Source organism: Sander vitreus, unplaced genomic scaffold, assembly GCF_031162955.1.
Source record: "Sander vitreus isolate 19-12246 unplaced genomic scaffold, sanVit1 ctg371_0, whole genome shotgun sequence".
Classification (NCBI taxonomy): Eukaryota; Metazoa; Chordata; class Actinopteri; order Perciformes; family Percidae; genus Sander; species Sander vitreus.
The window spans coordinates 77,348-96,142 of NW_027595503.1; the positions used below are offsets into that span (position 1 = coordinate 77,348).

Below are 18,795 nucleotides of genomic sequence, written 5' to 3' on the forward strand. Positions count from 1 at the left end.
AAAGTCTAGAAATACAGTCGTTAAGCTCTCGCGCAATCGTTACCCTTAATGTCCTCGTTATCGATCCAAACTTTAATACTGTTCATAACAAAACCTGCATGAAGAAAAGTGTGTTTGCCTATTAGACTTTCTTTTGTCTTCAGATTGTATCTTGGGGTGGGGGATACCACTAGTTGATGCTGTGTTGGCAAGATGTTAACAATCACAAATTGTTGTAAACCCACCACAAATACTGCAGTGACCCCCCCCTGTGTGTAATGCTGCATGATGGCCCTGCTGGCCCTGCAGGAGGACAACACTAATGGAAGAATCAGGAGAGAGAGAGACTTCAGGGACCATGATGATGACTGGCTAATATGCTGATTTAGATTCCCTAAAGCTGAGCTCTTGGATCTCTGTACTGAACTGGGGTCCAGTAGAGAGGGCAACGGACCGGAACCGTGCCATCCCGGTCCAAATAAAGGTCCTCGCCACTCTGGAGGCAACCAGCTGTTTCCAGAGGGAAATAGCAGACAGCTAAGTGTTTGTTATAAATATTATATATAATCTTCAACTTTATCACTAAGGCTTGTTTGGATATAATATATAGTTCTGTTAAATCTTATCATTTAGGTCTGGTATATCGAAGCTGTCCCCGAGTGCCGTAACTCCTGCCGTTTTGGACGTATTATTAATATAGGTAGTCTATAGATCAGGTTTCCCTACACTGTGCGAGAATATGCAGAAATTATAATTCAATTTGCAGCAATTCCTGAACGTCTGAGAAGTTTTTTGCTTTTCTCCGGCAGTCATCATGATTCAGCGTAACGAAAGAACACCTGCCAGGGTCACTAACATACTGATCAGCATTCATGAGCTGCTTTGCATTGACTATTTCTGGTTAAATATGGGCGTGTACAGGGCGGGATAAGAGGCTGATACGCACATACGCACACTAGTGGGTGATCTGTGATTTATAAAGGGAACGTTGCTTACAGATGTGCATATGCCCGGTTTTATAAATCAGAATTTCTTTTGCGCGTGAGCACATGAAAGTTTCAGCAAAGAACTAGGGTTAGACGGCGGCTAAAGATGAGTTGGAAACGTTCCTTAAAAGCCGAAATATACCAGACAATATCATAATTAAACTGAAAGATGATAAGGTAAGTTATCTCGCTGTAAATTCATTGTATGCTATTGTTCAATGTTAACTTTAGACTGTTGCCAATACTTCATCTACTGTTAAATTTAGACTGTTATTGTTAGCAATACTAACTAGCATAGTTACTTTTGCTAGCGCTCCCTGGTAACGTTAAGATAAAGTTAGCTTGTGCTGACTTAATTTTGTCTTAATTTTGACACACGGTGGGTCGAAAAGGGATGGCTTCACTTTTTAGAAGGGCGAGTATCACCAGGTCCGAACAAGAGGTGGAGGCGGAACATGGCACCTGTCTGTGCAGAAAACGGTACCGGTGGGTGAGCTGCTAGAGATAGGCAAAGATTTATTCTTCCCAGATGGACACTCTGCCAAAGGACCTATTGGGAAGTTTGATTTTGACATTCGTGATTTCAGTCAGAAGACACTAACTCATGATTGCACCGTAGACCAGCTGTATGAGAAGACCAAGCTGCCAATCATTCTCTCGGATGCATCCTCAGACTTTGAGCCCAATGATGAGAGGCCAGTGAAGGTAGGCACATTTCTCTTCAACCATATTCTGTTGAAAAGCATATTCTTTGTGGCAAGCATTAAACACAAATGGATGAATTGGAAGTGAATGGAAACTTGATTTATGTCTGTGTTGTGGGTATGTCTGTGTTTATGCATTAGATAACTACATGTAGGCAGTGTATGCAAAGCTGTCTGGCCGTCCACCCACCCATCTATCTGCTATTGTAATGCCAACTCACTATGAGGTTAGAAAGAGTGTGCCATGGTTGTACAAGCCCATTATTTGCTGATCTGCTGATTTTTGCAGAACAAAACCAGGAGACATCATCACAAGAGGACTGAAACTGCAAATGAGGATCACCCAGAGAAATCTTCTGATTCAGATGAGGCACCTACTGACTCAGTGCAAGAACCTCATGAAAGAGTAAGCTCCAGTAGATATTAGCCTACATTTTTACTGACCCAATCTGAGATATGTTATGCTGTCCCAATCACATTCTGTTTCAGAGATTTTTCCCCCATAAAGACAAGACATATTATGTCATGATAGACATGAAAGCTTAAATCATATCATGCGTTAAGTAAGCTTAGGTAATAATTCTGTTTGTTCTTTTTTTGTTGTTGTTGCTTGATTACCATCAGACAGGGCAACCAGCCAGGCAATCAAGACCAGCCCCTCATGAGATGAGTGACATAGAAGTCCTGCCTGCACTTTCTGATGATTGTTTAATGCTTGCGTCAAATGAACATGCAGACCAGTGCAGTTATGAGGTGGATTCCCCCAATTGCCCTTGCCATCCATGCGTCTCTCGAAGACTTTGAAGTACAGTTTGGAGGAATTTGTGCTGGTGATGATGGTTGTGAAGACTCCACTCTTCCTTGGAATCCTTGTGACCTCAACAATATGCAGGTATACTGTTGAACTGTTGTTATTGCTGATAGTGATGAAACATTTTAATTGTCCCTCTTGAGTAATTTAAATACAATTTCTTATGTAAGGGATAATGTATTGTCCACAGTTCGGACAATACATTATCCCGCTTATTACACGGCTACTTACCAAAAGTAGCCGTGTAATAAGCGCTGCGCGTCAGGGAGTTCTTTGCCTCCCCCCTCATCCATTAACTCTGTTTAACAGGACACCTCGGCGGCCGTTATCCCTTACTTAATAGCCTACCTACCTGCCAATCAGAAAAGAGTATTTCTTCTCTCTTCATCATTTTTGCTGTATGATAAACTGAATGTCAACATGGATTGTCAGTCATTAATTATTTTTCTGTCAACAACCTAACTTATTTAATCAATCAATAATCTCACCTAATTGTTTATTATTATTATTTTATTGTTTAACTGCAGCATTCTACACTGAATGATGGACCTGCATCATCAAACAGTCTTACAGCATCACCAGATCAGTCTGAAAAAGAAGTCCTGTATGTGGAATTAAGGCGAGTAAACATAGTTCATTATGTCCTTAATGTCTTCATGGAACCAAGAGTACTGAATGTTAATCTGAAAATGGAGTTAATAAATGAGAAAGCTGTGGACAGTGATGGTGTGTCAAGAAAGGTGTATTCCGCCTTCTGGGAACACTTCTTGGAACAGCGTGAGGGGGAAGAAGAGAGAGTTCCCAGACTACGACCAGACTATTCTGAGAAGGAATGGAAAGCAGTTGGAAGACTCTGGTTGAAAGGATACTTGGACCACGGCATCATGCCTATCAGACTGACACCAGCTTTTGTTCTTGCCTGCTGCCAAGGAGTCAGCTCAGTGGATGAAGAACTCTTGATGATGTCCTTTGCCAGATTCCTGTCAGTGACTGAGAGACTATCCATTGAAAAAGCAATGCAGGGCAGCATGGATGAAAGTGATGAGGAGGAATTACTCGACCTCTTCTCACAAAGGGGCGCACACTGGCTGCCCTGTAAAGAGAACCTAAGGGCTACCATTGTAACAATGGCACACAAAGCTTTTATAATTGACTGTTTCCAGTCCAGTATTCACACTGCTTTGCCAACTCCCATAACCAAAGGCCGCCTAACCAACTAACAGGAAAGTGGCACAGATGATTAAACCATCAAATGAAAGCTTAAGTACACAGGAGCAGGCAGCCCTCAACCACCTACTACGATATGTCAGAAGCATTGACCAAAAGAAGCTAGAAACCTTTTTGCGCTTCTGCACAGGGTCCACTGTGCTGTGCAAAGACAAAATTGAAGTAACTTTTAATAAACTGTGTGGTTTAAGGTGCAGGCCTGTTGCACACACTTGTGGAGCTGTACTTGAGTTACCATGCACCTACAGCACATACCCTGAATTTCGAACAGAATTTGACTGTGTACTGTCTGGTGATTGTTTCACAAATTTACACTTTTCACTTTTCTGTGGAAAAAAGGTGAATCTTAAAAAGGAATTAAAACATGATATAGCTATTGACAATAAATGTTTGTTGTGGTAAGACATGTAAGAAATGTTACACTTTTACTTATTTGTTATTAACCATCAGTGTTTGGGTGTCAGTAGAATCAATAATAGGCTTCATGCCATAATTACGAATGTCAGTGTTGTCAGCACGCCGTGGAATTATGAGGCGCCGTCTGTGTTCAGTGTAGTTTGTAGATACTGAGCATTAATAGTTTTGTAGTGTTGTAATGCATCCCATTTAATTTGCATATTTAAGATGCAGAGGTAAACAACACAGAGTAGCTCACTTGTAATCAGAAGGTACAGTGGGGCAAAAAAGTATTTAGTCAGCCACCAAGTTCTCCCACTTAAAAAGAAGCGAGAGTCCTGCAATTTTCATCATAAGTACACTTCAACTATGAGAGACAAAATGAGAATAAAAAATCCAGAAAATCACATTGTAGGATTTTTAATGAATTTATTTGCAAATTCCTCGGTAAAATAAGTATTTGGTCACCTACAAACAAGCAAGATTTCTGGCTCTCATAGATCTGTAACTTCTTCTTTAAGAGGCTCTTCTGTCCTCCACTCGTTACCTGTATTAATGGCACCTGTTTGAACTTGTTATCAGTATAAAAGACACCTGTCCACAACCTCAAACAGTCACACTCCAAACTCCACTATGGCCAAGACCAAAGAGCTGTCAAAGGACACCAGAAACAAAATTGTAGACCTGCACCAGGCTGGGAAGACTGAATCTGCAATAGGTAAGCAGCTTGGTGTGAAGAAATCAACTGTGGGAGCAATTATAAGAAAATGGAAGACATACAAGACCATTAATAATCTCCCTTGATCTGGTGCTCCACGCAAGATCTCACCCCATGGGGTCAAAATTATCACAAGAACGGTGAGCAAAAATCCCAGAACCACACGGGGGGACCTACTAAATGACCTGCAGAGAGCTGGGACCAAAGTAAAAAAGGCTACCATCAGTCACACACTACGCTGCCAGGGACTCAAATCCTGCAGTGCCAGACGTGTCCCCCTGCTTATCCAGTACATGTCCAGGCCCGTTTGGAGTTTGCTAGAGAGCATTTGGATGATCCAGAAGAGGATTGGGAGAATGTCATATGGTCAGATGAAACCAAAATATAACTTTTTGGTAAAAACTCAACTTTAGTCATGTTTAGAGGGGAAAGAATGCTGAGTTGCATCCAAAGAACACCATACCTACTGTGAAGCATGGGGGTGGAAACATCATGCTTTGGGGCTGTTTTTCTGCAAAGGGACCAGGACGACTGATCCGTGTAAAGGAAAGAATGAATGGGGCCATGTATCGTGAGATTTTAAGTGAAATCTTCCTTCCATCAGCAAGGGCATTGAAGATGAAACGTGGCTGGGTCTTTCAGCATGACAATGATCCCAAACACACCGCCCGGGCAACGAAGGAGTGGCTTCGTTAGAAGCATTTCAAGGTCCTAGAGTGGCCTAGCCAGTCTCCAGATCTCAACCCCATAGAAAATCTTTGGAAGGAGTTGAAAGTCCGTGTTGCCCAGTGACAGCCCCAAAACATCACTGCTCTAGAGGAGATCTGCATGGAGGAATGGGCCAAAATACCAGCAACAGTATGTGAAAACCTTATGAAGACTTACAGAAAACGTTTGACCTCTGTCATTGCCATCAAAGGGTATATAACAAAGTATTGAGATGAACTTTTGTTATTGACCAAATACTTATTTCCCACCATAATTTGCAAATAAATTCATTAAAAATCCTACAATGTGATTTTCTGGATTTTCTTTTCTCATTTTGTCTCTCATAGTTGAAGTGTACCTATGATGGAAATTACAGGCCTCTCTCATCTTTTTAAGTGGGAGAACTTGCACAATTGGTGGCTGACTAAATACTTTTTTGCCCCACTGTAAATGGTATCTTGTTTTTCCAAAGTGATATTGTCAAATGTAATCACAAACAAATGAAAAACAGCTGCTGTGAGGGTGAAAATTTGATCATCACAGATAAATATATAGACACTGTATTTTAAAAATGTGAAAACATCTAGTGCTAAAATGTTTACTTGATTAATTGATCTATCTTTAAATTGTTTGGGTTGTTTATCCAGCCAACACATTCATTGCTTCCAGTTTTTTCTAATGTGAAGATTTGCTGCTTTTTTCTGTTTGATATCACTGTAAATTCACTCCTCTGAGTTTTGGGTGAGGTGGTTGGTCGAAACAAGACATTTGAAGGAGTCACTTGGGCTCTGAGTGGTCGTGATGGGCATTTGGTAATGCTAATTTCGAAGAATGTTTGCTCAAATGAACTTTTCATTTGGTACTAATTGTAGGGGAAATATAAGTTTCCTTGAAAGAAAAGTTCCATCATCATTTATTTGTTGTTGGAAACTTTAATATCTAATTTGTTGAGTTATTTTTGTATGTTCAGGTAACCTGCTCCAGAAAGGTCTGTTGTCCTTTTGTAATAGATGTAAGAAAAGTAAAACTTTTACTTATTTTTTTATGAAGCATAAATGTTTGTTATGTAAAGTACTGAAACATGAGTTTTTGCAGATATGCATTTAGCAGATAAATACACTACATACTTGCTGTTCATGAGAACGTTTGGAGAGTGATGGTGTCCAGAAAGGTCTGCTTTCCTTTATAGTTGTTGTAATAGATAGTAAAGTAAAGTAAAACTTTTACTTACTTGTTATTAAGCATAAATGTTTGTTAGGTTATATGTATTTTATGCCTTTTCAGGGAAGCTATTATTACTGTACAATACTGCAGAATATCGCATTTCACACGTTCACTTGTTTCACATTTTGGCAAATGGCAAATACCAATGGCTGTTTTTGTTGAAGCCTCACATGGTAAACATACTCAAAATGTCAAAGATACTGTTAAATAAAAATTACAACTTCTTCATTCATGTCATATGCTTCATTTCTTTGCTGTGTTTGTGTCCATACTTCCCTGTTCATAACTGATGTGAGGGCAAAGCAAAATATCCTACATTAACAAGGGCATGAAACTTATTATTACATATTTGGGGGGGTTGTACGAGACAGTTCTGATTATTGAGGGGGGGGGGGTTGTAATCCAGAAACCAGAGCACGTTTTCCTCCCATCCCGGAATGCTATGTGGATATTAGGGTTGGGCGGTAATACGGTATACCGCGGGGTTTTAAAAATAGCAATGGTATCAGTTTCAATACCGTCATTAAAAAAAATGCAATGCACTTATATAGGAGACAAGGATTAAATATTAAATATAATTTATTTAATGCCTAAAAATGCACAAAATTTGCACTTTTTTATAAGCTGCTATTTGTTGCTAATAAAAGTTGTTAATATTGTGCATGTTATGTTGTTATTATTTCAGTATTAGTGTTTGGTATTCAGTTTCTAGTCCGGGTAATACCGTATACCGCGATAAAATAGGGAGGAGGTTTGACGGTATCAAAATTTGGATACCGCCCAACTCTAGTGGATATGAGACTACTTGAACATATACGTGTCATTTTGAGGCCTTTGCTGAAACGACTGATTGATTTCTTTGATAAACACAACAATCCCAGAAAGAGTCCGAGGCAACAAAAAAGTGGTTTCCTAAGGTGAGACTTTGGTGAGAGGGTTGACATGTAGAGTGGAGGGATGTTTTATGTGTGTGTGTGTGTGTGTAGAGTGATGATGCCGGTTAGAGAGATGAATAAGACAGATATGTGAATTGATAAAGATATGCAGCCCGGCTCGTCTTTTCCAGCCCAATCTGACAAACAAGTGTCTTCCAGCCTCGAAAGAAAGAGGGCCAAGGTTCAAAGGTCAAGGTTGACTTTATTATCTCATAGAAATACTATCAGGCAAGCCAGAAAGCTTTTGCCTACTGGGTGTGTGTGCTGTAGATTACATTATTGCACTGAATCAAAGAAATGTACGAGTTACATTGAATTTCATTCCATTTCTGTAACATTAATACAGAGTTGAAGTGTTTATTAATCACCCCTGGCTTCTAACTGTAATACTTCTCGCATACCTCAGGCGCCTGCACGCCCGTGTGTTTCCTTTGTTTGCTCCTTGTAACAGGTTGTAAAAATGCAGTTTACAGTTTTAATGAAAAAACAATGAGGCTGGCACCAGCCATGAGCATAAACACATCTCACACACACTGAAATAAAAACAGCTGCTGCATTATTGTCTATAGTTTAATTTTAACTGTGAGGTTCGTACACAACATTCACAACATATCGGATCATGAATGTAGTTTATGGTATTTATTTAGAGCAGTGGTCTTCACTATTTGTTTTCATGAGAGCCACACTGACAGGACAAAGTCAATAGAACAACTTTTACCGCAAAGTAACAAAAGTTACATCCAGTCATAAATAGCATGTCTGCTTCAATAGCAAATACCAATGGCTGTTTTTGTTGAAGCCTCACATGGTAAACATACTCAAAATGTCCAAGACACTGTTAAATGAAAATTACAACTTCTTCATTAGTGTCATATGCTTCATTTCTTTGCTGTGCTTGTGTCCATATTACCCTGTTCATAACTGATGTGAGGGCAAAGCAAAATATCCTACATTAACAAGATTCATAATACACATAACAGACAAATTAACAGTGTCAGTAGGCTATCATTTACATGCTGATGGAGAATGTTGATGTGTTTTGTGTAGATGGAATTAGAGAGTGGATTTGATTTGATTTCTCAAGTGCAGATACAAATCCAATGCTTGATAAGCATCAGCCGGAAGATGCAACTGTGACTCAACCATCAGGAAGTTGCAGATGTTGTAGATGTCTGTGTCACATGTTGGTCGAAATGTGCAGCTACTCTGACAAAGCTGTAAATCGGCTCTTTCCACTGGGGAAATGCAGTCATCAGTTCTGTGGAGTTTTGGGAACATGTACATGACTCTGGGTCGACCACTGGGCACTCTGTCATTCTTTGATGGTCTGATGACATGGGAATCCCACACACGGGTAGTCTCATCTAACTCATCCTGGAAAAAAGATTTATTGAGAAACAATTAAGTGATTTGCAATTTGTTATTCTCATGTTTTTTTGTTATTTAGGGCCTTACATAACATATTTAACAAAATCTAGCTTACCATAGAATGTAACACTATTCTTTGTTGGAGCGCCATCCACTGGACGACTCGTAAATCACACTAAAACAATTCCTGCACACATTAGCCGTGCTCTGTTTTAACAGTTTAACGCCAGCTCCTGTCAGTAATACTTAGGATATCACAAAATTGAATTTATATAGCACTTTTCACAGACTCAAAGTCGCTTCAAGATTAGTGTGCAGAGTGCCGTAGGTTGCACAACATCCAGACACAGGAATAAATGATCTGCTGTTGCCAACAGCTTGAGTTTAGCCATCTAATTTGCTTCAGCAATCATAGGCAACATCACATTCATTTTGCACATTCGCCGTGTGTTAGCCGGGACCTTCTAAAACGCTTAACGTGAAAAAGCTTTTACGTGGTTTAATGTACCTAAACAACGATCAATCATCACCAAATGTCTCTCATGTTGCTCCTCATAACCACTGAAAACGGTCTAAATTTGGTGATCACTGATCCTTGTTTAGGTACATTAAACCACGTTAAGCTTTTTCACGTTAGGACAAATAAAGCCCATGAGAACCGTGGAGAGTCAACCCACAGCTGCTCCGCTGCCCTGCTGAAAATGTGAAGCAGAAACGCTTAATGTCAGATAACATCCATAATAATTAGTTTTCAGTGGTTATGATGAGCAACATGAGAGAGAAATTTGGTGATGATTGAACGTTGTTTGGGTACATTAAACCACGTTAAGCTTTTCACATTAAGCGTTTTAGTCCAACAACCAAGCAGACGCACAGTGATTTGTGACAGACTAGGTTTACAGTACCAACGTAGGCTATGTGTAGCTTACCTGGATGATGCCCATGAAGCAGAACTGAATTAGACCTCTGTCCAAACATGCACTGTCGAACAAACCATGGTCCTTCAGATCAGCAAACAGACAGATGCAAAACTCCATTGATTCCCTCCTGAGGAAGCCCCACCAACTTTCTATCCTCTGATTGGCCGTGCTTGCCCCCATTCAATGTAGATGTCAATAGCAGAGCCATCGTGAATGTTGCGACGGAGAAAGGGCTGACAGTCTCTGACTTTACCATTCTCAGTACCTCGGTCACCTCGGACAATCCTTGGACAACCACCCAACCTTTCCACTGCCTCCATGTAGTAGCCACCAATAAGTTTTGGGTCACTGCTTGTTGTAAATGCATTCATCCAGATGATTTTCCGCGAAAATCCGTCAATGCAGCCGTTTATACAGATGCCAAAAGGCTTCAATTTGTCATAAGAGTCTAAGTGCCGAATATAATTAGGCCCTTTAGCAAAGTAGTTTCGGCAACGGAGCCGTCTCCTCACTCTGACCCCTTGGATCTAGTTCTCGTAGAATGAATCGAACATCCTCTTTCCTTACATTTAATCCATTCTCCTTGCATGTTGTGTACATCCACCTATATCCGTGGAGTTGGTCAGATGTTTGTAACTGTTCATAAATAAAAGTAAAACAAGGGATAAAATATCCCTTATGCCGGAACAGATTACAAGACTTTAAAATCCGTTGTAAATGTCGTATCCAAACAATATAATGGTGACGACTTGCAAGCAAAGCAGCAATGTCCTAATGAAGACCTAGATTAAACTATAGTGCAACTAACTCCTGTACTGTAGTCATTTCTCTAGCTGTCACGGTCTCCAGTTTGGCCCAGGCTACACACTGCTTTCATGTGCTCACATGAAACTTTCATATGTGCACGTGAAAAGGTTTTGCGTGAGCACATGAAACTAAACTTTTTTTTATTTTTTTATTTATTTTTTGCTCATGTCCCCTTAGGGGCTCCGTATGTGAGTGACAATCTTTTAAATCGGCCCAGTATAGAGCCAGCATATTTCCATATGTAAATGGTTTTATTTCAACCAAACCACAGTGGAAAGATGAACCAAGACGGCTTTTGATAGTTTTATTTAGTTTCTGTCCACTTTGAATGAAGTGTGATTTACGATGATAAAAGTCCTGATTATTTACATGGAGTCTGGTGGAGTTTGGTGACGGGGATTTCATGTTAAACTAAAAGGATCTTACTCTTTAACTAAAAGGTCTATCTCTGTAGGGATCCATCCCATAATGTTGTCAGACACTTAGAATAATAATCTGAGTCTGTCAGCAGCAACAACACAACTTTTAGTAGATGCTAACTGCAGCTGAACATTAGTCCTGTAGGGTAACATTACAGCTTGTTACTAACTGCTGCTGAACATTAGTCCTGTAGGGTAACATTACAGCTTGTTACTAACTGCTGCTGAACATTAGTCCTGTAGGGTAACATTACAGCTTGTTACTAACTGCTGCTGAACATTAGTCCTGTAGGGTAACATTACAGCTTGTTACTAACTGCTGCTGAACATTAGTCCTGTAGGGTAACATGGTTCTGGTTTAATACTTGACCAGTTTCAGAGATTGTTGTTCCATCAGATAATCAGACACCAATGCATGATGGGACATAGAGTCACAGACATGGAGACAGAGAGTCCAGATTGAAGATAAACCCCAAAGTTACCCTTTAAAGTAAAAAACAAAAGACCAAAGATGAATTTAAAATATGGAAGGTGTTCGTCAATTCCCACTGTAGTTTGTGCTTTTTATTCAAACAAATCAGAATATTCACGTTTAGTTACAAAAAACAGTAATTCTTTTATTTGTTTCTTGTCACATTATCGCCATCTGGTGGTTGTGTTAAGATAATTATTCATCAAGAGATGGACAGAATCACTGAAATTGTCTCAACGTTTGTTTACTTGCAAGTAGAGTCAGTTTTACAGCACTCACAGCAAAGTACAGAAAATGACTGACGAAAGCCTTCTACAACAGATTTTTCTGAGTCAAAATGAAGTCATAATACAAAAGGTGATGTTGTTTCCCACAAGGTCAGGAAGTGGCTCCCAGGATTTATCTCGTGAGAACATCAGCAGTATTTTGGCTTCTATCATGCAAACAGTTTAATATTAACAGAAACAAGAAGAGTTGATTAGTTTTTCTAACAGGTCGTATCAAGAACAACAGAGTTACAGTGAGCTGAAACAGACTGCAGCAACTTAACAGTTATAATGTTACTTTAATAACTTGAATTATTCATATTTAATTATTTTCAGGACCTCCAAGCTTTTAATGAATCAAAATAAACAACTTAGTTGATGGTTTAAAACTGAATTAAACTTTGTAGTCAGATTAAAATGGGGCTTTAATATTCAGATTATTATATTTAAACCTGGTGTATTTCCTGTATAGTAAAAAGTATAGTATATATTATATAGTACATAGTATATAGCAGAGTATAGTGACTGTTTGGGTCGTGCTAACATCAGCTGGAGACATTCAGGGAAATGAGGACAGAACAACAGATCAACACATCATCCTCCAGCTTTCTAAAGAAACAACTCATCTCTGACACCGACATGCTTCACCGTTGGGAGGAAGGTTTACAGGCTAGATTTGTTGCCTAAACATAATTGAGTCTTTAATGAGCATTGTTTACATGTTCTTCCTTCATGGTGCCATTCTCAGATGCTCAGTCAGTTGATGTGTGTTCAGTTTGTCCGTTGGCAGTGAGTCATCGTTCCTGTCGTCTGTCAGCGGTCTGCAGATATCTCCTACTAGCCACTACATTTGTTGTTGAGGATGTTGAGAATCTTTATGAGTTTGGATCTCCATCTTTTTCATTTTGGTGTCAATGGTGCTGATATCAGGTACAACTGGTATATCGACCGCTGTAGCGGTGCCAATGGGGGTTCTCTCTTCACATCTCTCACCATAGTAACCCTCCCAACAATCACACATCCATTCATTGGAGTCCAGCAGCCGATTGCACCTTCCATTGTTGCTACATGTTTCACTTTGGCAGACAGGCAACCTCCGGGAGTAATAGATGGAAATCTTTCTTGTATAGCTACCCCACCAACAGTCATGTTGGTGAAAGGGTGCTGGAGCCACAGCAAACTCTTCCCCATAGGCAGCATGTGTCGCTTAATCTTCATTCATATCAACACATTTATGGTTACGGTCTAATCTGTCTTCACATTCTTTTACTGGTTTAAAGCAATAATTGGCTGCTTCTCTAACTGGTGTTTCATCTATTTCTTCTGTTTTCAGAGTGTATCCCACAGCAACAGTGATCGTGTCCTCTGTAATCTTAGTCAGATTATATAGTATGTAATAATCAGCCTGGTTTGTGTTGTACACCAGCACCACCCAGTTGTACCAGTTGTACTTCTTATCCAGAAACTCTTTCACCTCATCCGCGATGGCTTGTTTGTTGTCAGCACTGAGTCCTTTCCTGATCTCCACCACATCTTCCTTCACATACTCCATGTGGTTGGTCAGGCAGTATTCCAGAGCTGATTTCTGAGCCTCATAGACGTTCTTGAACATCTGGGTGTGTTTGGCTTCTATACCTGATGAATCCAACCCGATCAGTTTCCAGTAGAACTGGTTCAGCACCATCCCCTTCCACAGCAAACGACTGAAATAGACGTTATATTTGCCGATCTGTTTAATGTCACATTTAAACTTCTTCCTCAGCAGTTCGTTGAGGTTTCCACTGAGAGACGTGTCTTTGACCGTCAGGTAATGGAAGAGGTTGGCCACACTGGCCTCAGTTCCTGTGTTCTCATAGTAGTTGACGAATATCTCTGCCAGTCGGAGATTCTGCTCTTTATTTGTTACCAAGTGACTGTTCTGAAGAAGCTCATTGAACTTCTTCCAGGTGTTGCGGATGTGGAATTCGTCACGACAGTAGGCGTGGTTATACCATTCCACTTCTGTTGCCAGGTTGGAGATCGGGATGTAGAGCAAGTCCAACTTCCTGTTCACCTCAGCAAACCCTTTCTTCACCTCATTCAGCACCGGGTCATTCTGAGGGATGAAGACCAAGACCATGTTGACAGCAGCGGAGATCAGACCTCCAATGCCAGGCGCCAAGCTGGCGACGTTGGAGAGACTCTTCATCACAGCTGACGACGTTGTGGTATTAATCATTCCAAACACTTCTTTGATGACATTCAGGACGCTTTTTCCCACTGCCAAAGTTTTTTCCACTTTCTCTCTGGTATCGAAAGCCTGGTCTCTCTTCACCCTGTATGGATGGATGGTGTATGGATGGTGAGACAACGGAGGATGTGGGATCATGTGACCGAGCTGAGGATGTTGTCCAGTAGAGAAGAAGGATCAATGAAGCCAACAGTACGGTGGCCCTGAAGTGCAAATCACAACAGCAAATAGAAAAACACAACAGCAAATCATAAAACACAACGGCAAATATGAAAACACGACGGCAAATAGGAAAACACGACGGCAAATATGAAAACACGACGGCAAATAGGAAAACACGACAGCAAATATGATGAGGTGAGACGTGCCATCCTTACAGAGCTGCGTGGACCAGGGCAACTATTTGGCTATCGGACTATGTGGTCCGAATGAGACTGAAGACAGACCACGGAACCGAAAATGGCACCGTGGCTGCAATACAGTGTACCCTCAGACACGAGCATACAGACTACTATGCAGGCTCCTTAAGCCACAATTATGGATCATCGGTTGAGAAAAGGAAGGTAAATAATCCACTGTTACGGTTCCGGCTGCATATAAGTGTAATTTTGTTACAGCAAAAAGTGTTAATCTGCCAAAAAGTGATTTCAGTCAAATAAAAGTATTTCAGCAGGTAAAACAGACTGGGTGGGCTGTAATCTGTCCTACATAAATATAAACCAGTAGATGCCATAACCACGTAAGTATACGTATACGTATGTATGCATTCACACAATCAGATTTATTTTGCTGATATTGGCAGCAGCAACATTAATGCTTTTTGTAGTAGCCTACTTGTAGTTATTCAATAGTTATAATCTTTCCCTCTTGTGTAAAATAAGTAGCCTAACTTTGAATTGTATTCCTAGGGCTCAATTTTGGATGGACCTGTTTGGAGACCTGAGAGACTCTGGACACTTTAATGGCAGCCATGAACACCAGGACTTACTGAGATTCTGCTTCAGTGATGTTCTGCAAAAAGACCTGGATGAGTGCACTGACCTCTGGAATAAGCACAGGATTAGACCCTCCAGACTTGCATCACGTCCTGGGGGAATTCCAGATGAACTCTATCTCTTGCCTCACAGGTCACTCCATATCAACTGACAATTAATTGACTATATACATTCTTACAAAAATATTGTGTATTGCATCACACATTATTGGAAATATATTTGGATGTAGGGTCATGTTTTCCCTTTATGATGAATTATTGTGTCACTATGCAGGTTTGGTTCAAGGGACTGTGGATTGGCCGTTGAAGACAGGGAACTGGATACATTTCCTGAGTCAAGGCAAACTCTTCATTCATGCAGTGATCCAGACATCCAGGATTATCTTCAACAGACTGTTGAGCAAAATGGATTACAGCAGCCACATGATTGGGAGTCAGCCTCAGAACTATATGTCACCTTGAAAGAAAGAGCTGGCCTATAAATAGGGTCTACTGCAGCCCACTCTTAAAGGCCAGCTGTTAAAGGAAAACATTCTCAAATGTGGCTTAGCCGTTTATTATCAGGTTTGGCAAGTGCAGTTCCGTATATGCAGTGTCATACCAGAGTGGATACATACATTAAACTCAAATATCCCAAACTATATATTTGCTTATTTTCTGATTCACCATCAAGTTAACTGTGTGTTCACTGTAGGTCTGAACAACCAAAGAACCATGAACAATTTTCTTAATTTATTAAAAGGTGGTTCTTTTCAAGAGGTATTGTTTACAAGCTTGTTTGCAAGCACAAAATGTTATACACTGTTTCAAATGTGAAATTCTGTGCTGATTCTGCTTCCTGGACCTGTTAAAAAGACTTTGTAAGACATAGCAAAACCCATCCCTGATAGGGTGAGAATCTTGCAATGGTCAGTCAAATGGTAAACCACTCAAACAAAACAGGGATCACTTTTTTTTTTACTTAAATGTTGTCTTACTGATAGAAGTGGAGATCTGAAACTTCTGGTCTGTTCATTTCACTGTGACCTTACTCTGAATTAAATAATGTGCTCTCTCAGTAAACCCACTACTTGAATCAAGGTCACTTCATACCTGATGCAGAACTCTCCCTATCTCCTCATCTGTAATATCTTCCACAGTGGCACCGAAACTGGGATTCCCTACAATGTGGTTAACAAGGTCCTTTGACAGGAAATGTGGTGCTGGTCCCCCGTGTACTATAGACACAGCAATGATCGTTTCCTGCCAGGACATATTCATTTTCCCTGACAGCTGTCATGCAGAGTACAGAAAAACGACAGTTAATGGCCATCATTATCTGTTAAGAGCGACTTTCTGTTAGATTCAGGCAGGTGGTGACCCAGGTCACATGACCCCTTTATTTTCCATTCAGTATCTAGGCCTTCTTCAGGGGAGCCAGCATCATCGGTAAACTTAACAAACATGTCATTCTCCTCGGAGTACGTGCAGCGCTGAAAACCTCTGACAGCACCATCCCATACATTAGATCTGGACATGTTGAATCTGCTGACTTTCTTGTGGTCAATGGGAAGCGCCAAATTTGCAATTACTTCAGGTGCACTTGTATGCCTAGAACAAAAAGTAGAAAAGTTACATTGTGTGTAAAAAAAAAAGATGCTCCAAGCATAATTTTGTAGCTTATTAGCTAAACACAAATGGGATCAAGCATTCCTTCCATTCAATATTCATAAATTGTACTCCTAACACTTGATTTTGACTCCTTAGGACACTCTCTAGGCAGTTAATAAAACGATAGGCTACATTTAATACATTAAAATGGAGTTCCTTACAAAAAGACATCTCTCTACTGGACCTAGTACCAACAGTTTTTCTCGCCACAGTAACTGAAATTGGCGTTTCACCCTTCTTAATACAGTGATGTTTATTTGTTTAATGACTACTCGTACTCTGTGCAAGTCCATTCTACAAAGAGACAGGATGATGGATAATACTCTAATAATGCACTCATGACTCACATATGTTCTTTAGAAGATGCCTCATTTCTTTCTTTGACAGTTAGAACTTCATCTTCGTCATCATTGACACAACCACGCCCCCACCCTCCTTCATAGGTAACAAGGAAAACCCTTTAATCGTACGTCCCTAACTACCACAATTGGGCGCCTTGGATAGGGCCCCACACCAGGAGTGGCAATGTAGTCCTCAACACAGAATACAGAAAGGTGCATTCCCCACACAGTCCAGCAGAACGGTGTTTGAACGTCACAGAGGAGTTGAACGTCACAGAGGACAGACTTACTGACGAGCTTCTCAAAGTCAAGGTATTAAAACTAAAAGGTGCAATGCTGTCCCTGGGTGCACAGGCTTTTAATTGTCATCAAGGGCATTTGTTAGGCTAGTTGACGCACATATTTTGCCTTGAATCACGATAAGCATGTGAAAATGCCTGCCTTGAAGTGTGTGTGTGTGTGTGTTGTGTTTTTCTGCGTGGCTTGTGTGGGCAGTGTGGTGTGGACCCCCGGGGCTCACGAATGGACATTGTCAGCAGACTTCAGCAAGAAATAAAAAACAGAGATAGCTACGACAAGGTCTTCTCTCAGATCTGGGGAGCTTCAGGTAACCGGACCTGTCTTGAAACCAAGTGTTTTGAAGTTGTACTTACTGTAAGTTGTAGAACTGGTCTGTGGACAGCATTAAAGGCAAATCCATCAGCTTGTTCTTATAGGTGGATGGGCAGTGGTAATCTGTCCATGTGCCGTGGTGTACGCTGCAAAGTTCAGTATCAGAGCTGAAAGTCCACGAGATTAGACAGACATTCTGTTTTCCCTTAAACATTTTCCAAATGTCACACTCTACGATTTTGCCCGTGGTTTGGCAACCCATGCCAACCACAGAGTGCCAGAAATGTTCCAGCCGCATTGTGGCAGGTTGCTACAACCTACAGAGAGCAATATCTCACGGGCCAGCTCAGGTGAACCCAAAGTTACCTTGCCATGGCTACGTAACAAAAAGAAGGTGCCAGACAGTGATGGACACCCTCTCACTGGGTCATCAGATCGCTACGCTCTTTATGATCCTTTTCATGAAGATAACACAAAGGATGTAAGAGATGTCCTGCGAAAAGTAGAACTGGTTCTAGAGATCTGTGGCTGGGTCAACAGCCAGTCTGCTGAACAGCTTTTCTCTGGGATGAGGCGGAATAACCATTTCCTGAACATGATGACCCCATCTTCACGTTTTCTTAATGAGAAACATTTTGCACCATTATAACAACAACAAGAATGCTGTAACAATGGAAATCATTAAGAAGACACTTGGCCAGGATGTAACTTCAAATTGTTATGGCCAAGCAGTATTGGGTATGTATCACACAAATATTGACTTGATGTCAAGCCCCGCCTTCCCACGGGCTGCAGCGAGATGCACTTGGACAAATTGTCATTAAAAGCAGGGGCGTCAGACTGGGGGTAAAATGAAGTCTGGAATATATTTTATTTTACCTGGATATTTTCATTTCCTAATTAAATTTCACAATGCATGTCAAATGAAATGTAAAGTTAGTGTATTGGCTGAATAACTTGGTTGATTGACTGACTACATTTTGTATACAAAAAAAGACTAAGGTCTCACCCACCCCTTGCTAATACAA

At 40.6% G+C, this 18,795-nt stretch overlaps 1 long non-coding RNA gene and 1 pseudogene across 1 annotated transcript; both read right to left on the bottom strand.

Moving 5' to 3' along the window:
- Nucleotides 1-7,870: 7,870 nt before the first annotated feature.
- LOC144513899 (uncharacterized) lies at nucleotides 7,871-10,799 on the bottom strand. Its single transcript, XR_013501196.1, has 2 exons — nucleotides 9,986-10,799; nucleotides 7,871-9,062 (listed from the first exon to the last, which is right to left on the bottom strand). It is a non-coding gene; the product is annotated as an uncharacterized LOC144513899 (long non-coding RNA).
- A 1,577-nt stretch (nucleotides 10,800-12,376) lies between these two features.
- Nucleotides 12,377-18,141, bottom strand: LOC144513896 (uncharacterized; annotated as a pseudogene).
- Between the last annotated feature and the right edge of the window lie 654 nt (nucleotides 18,142-18,795).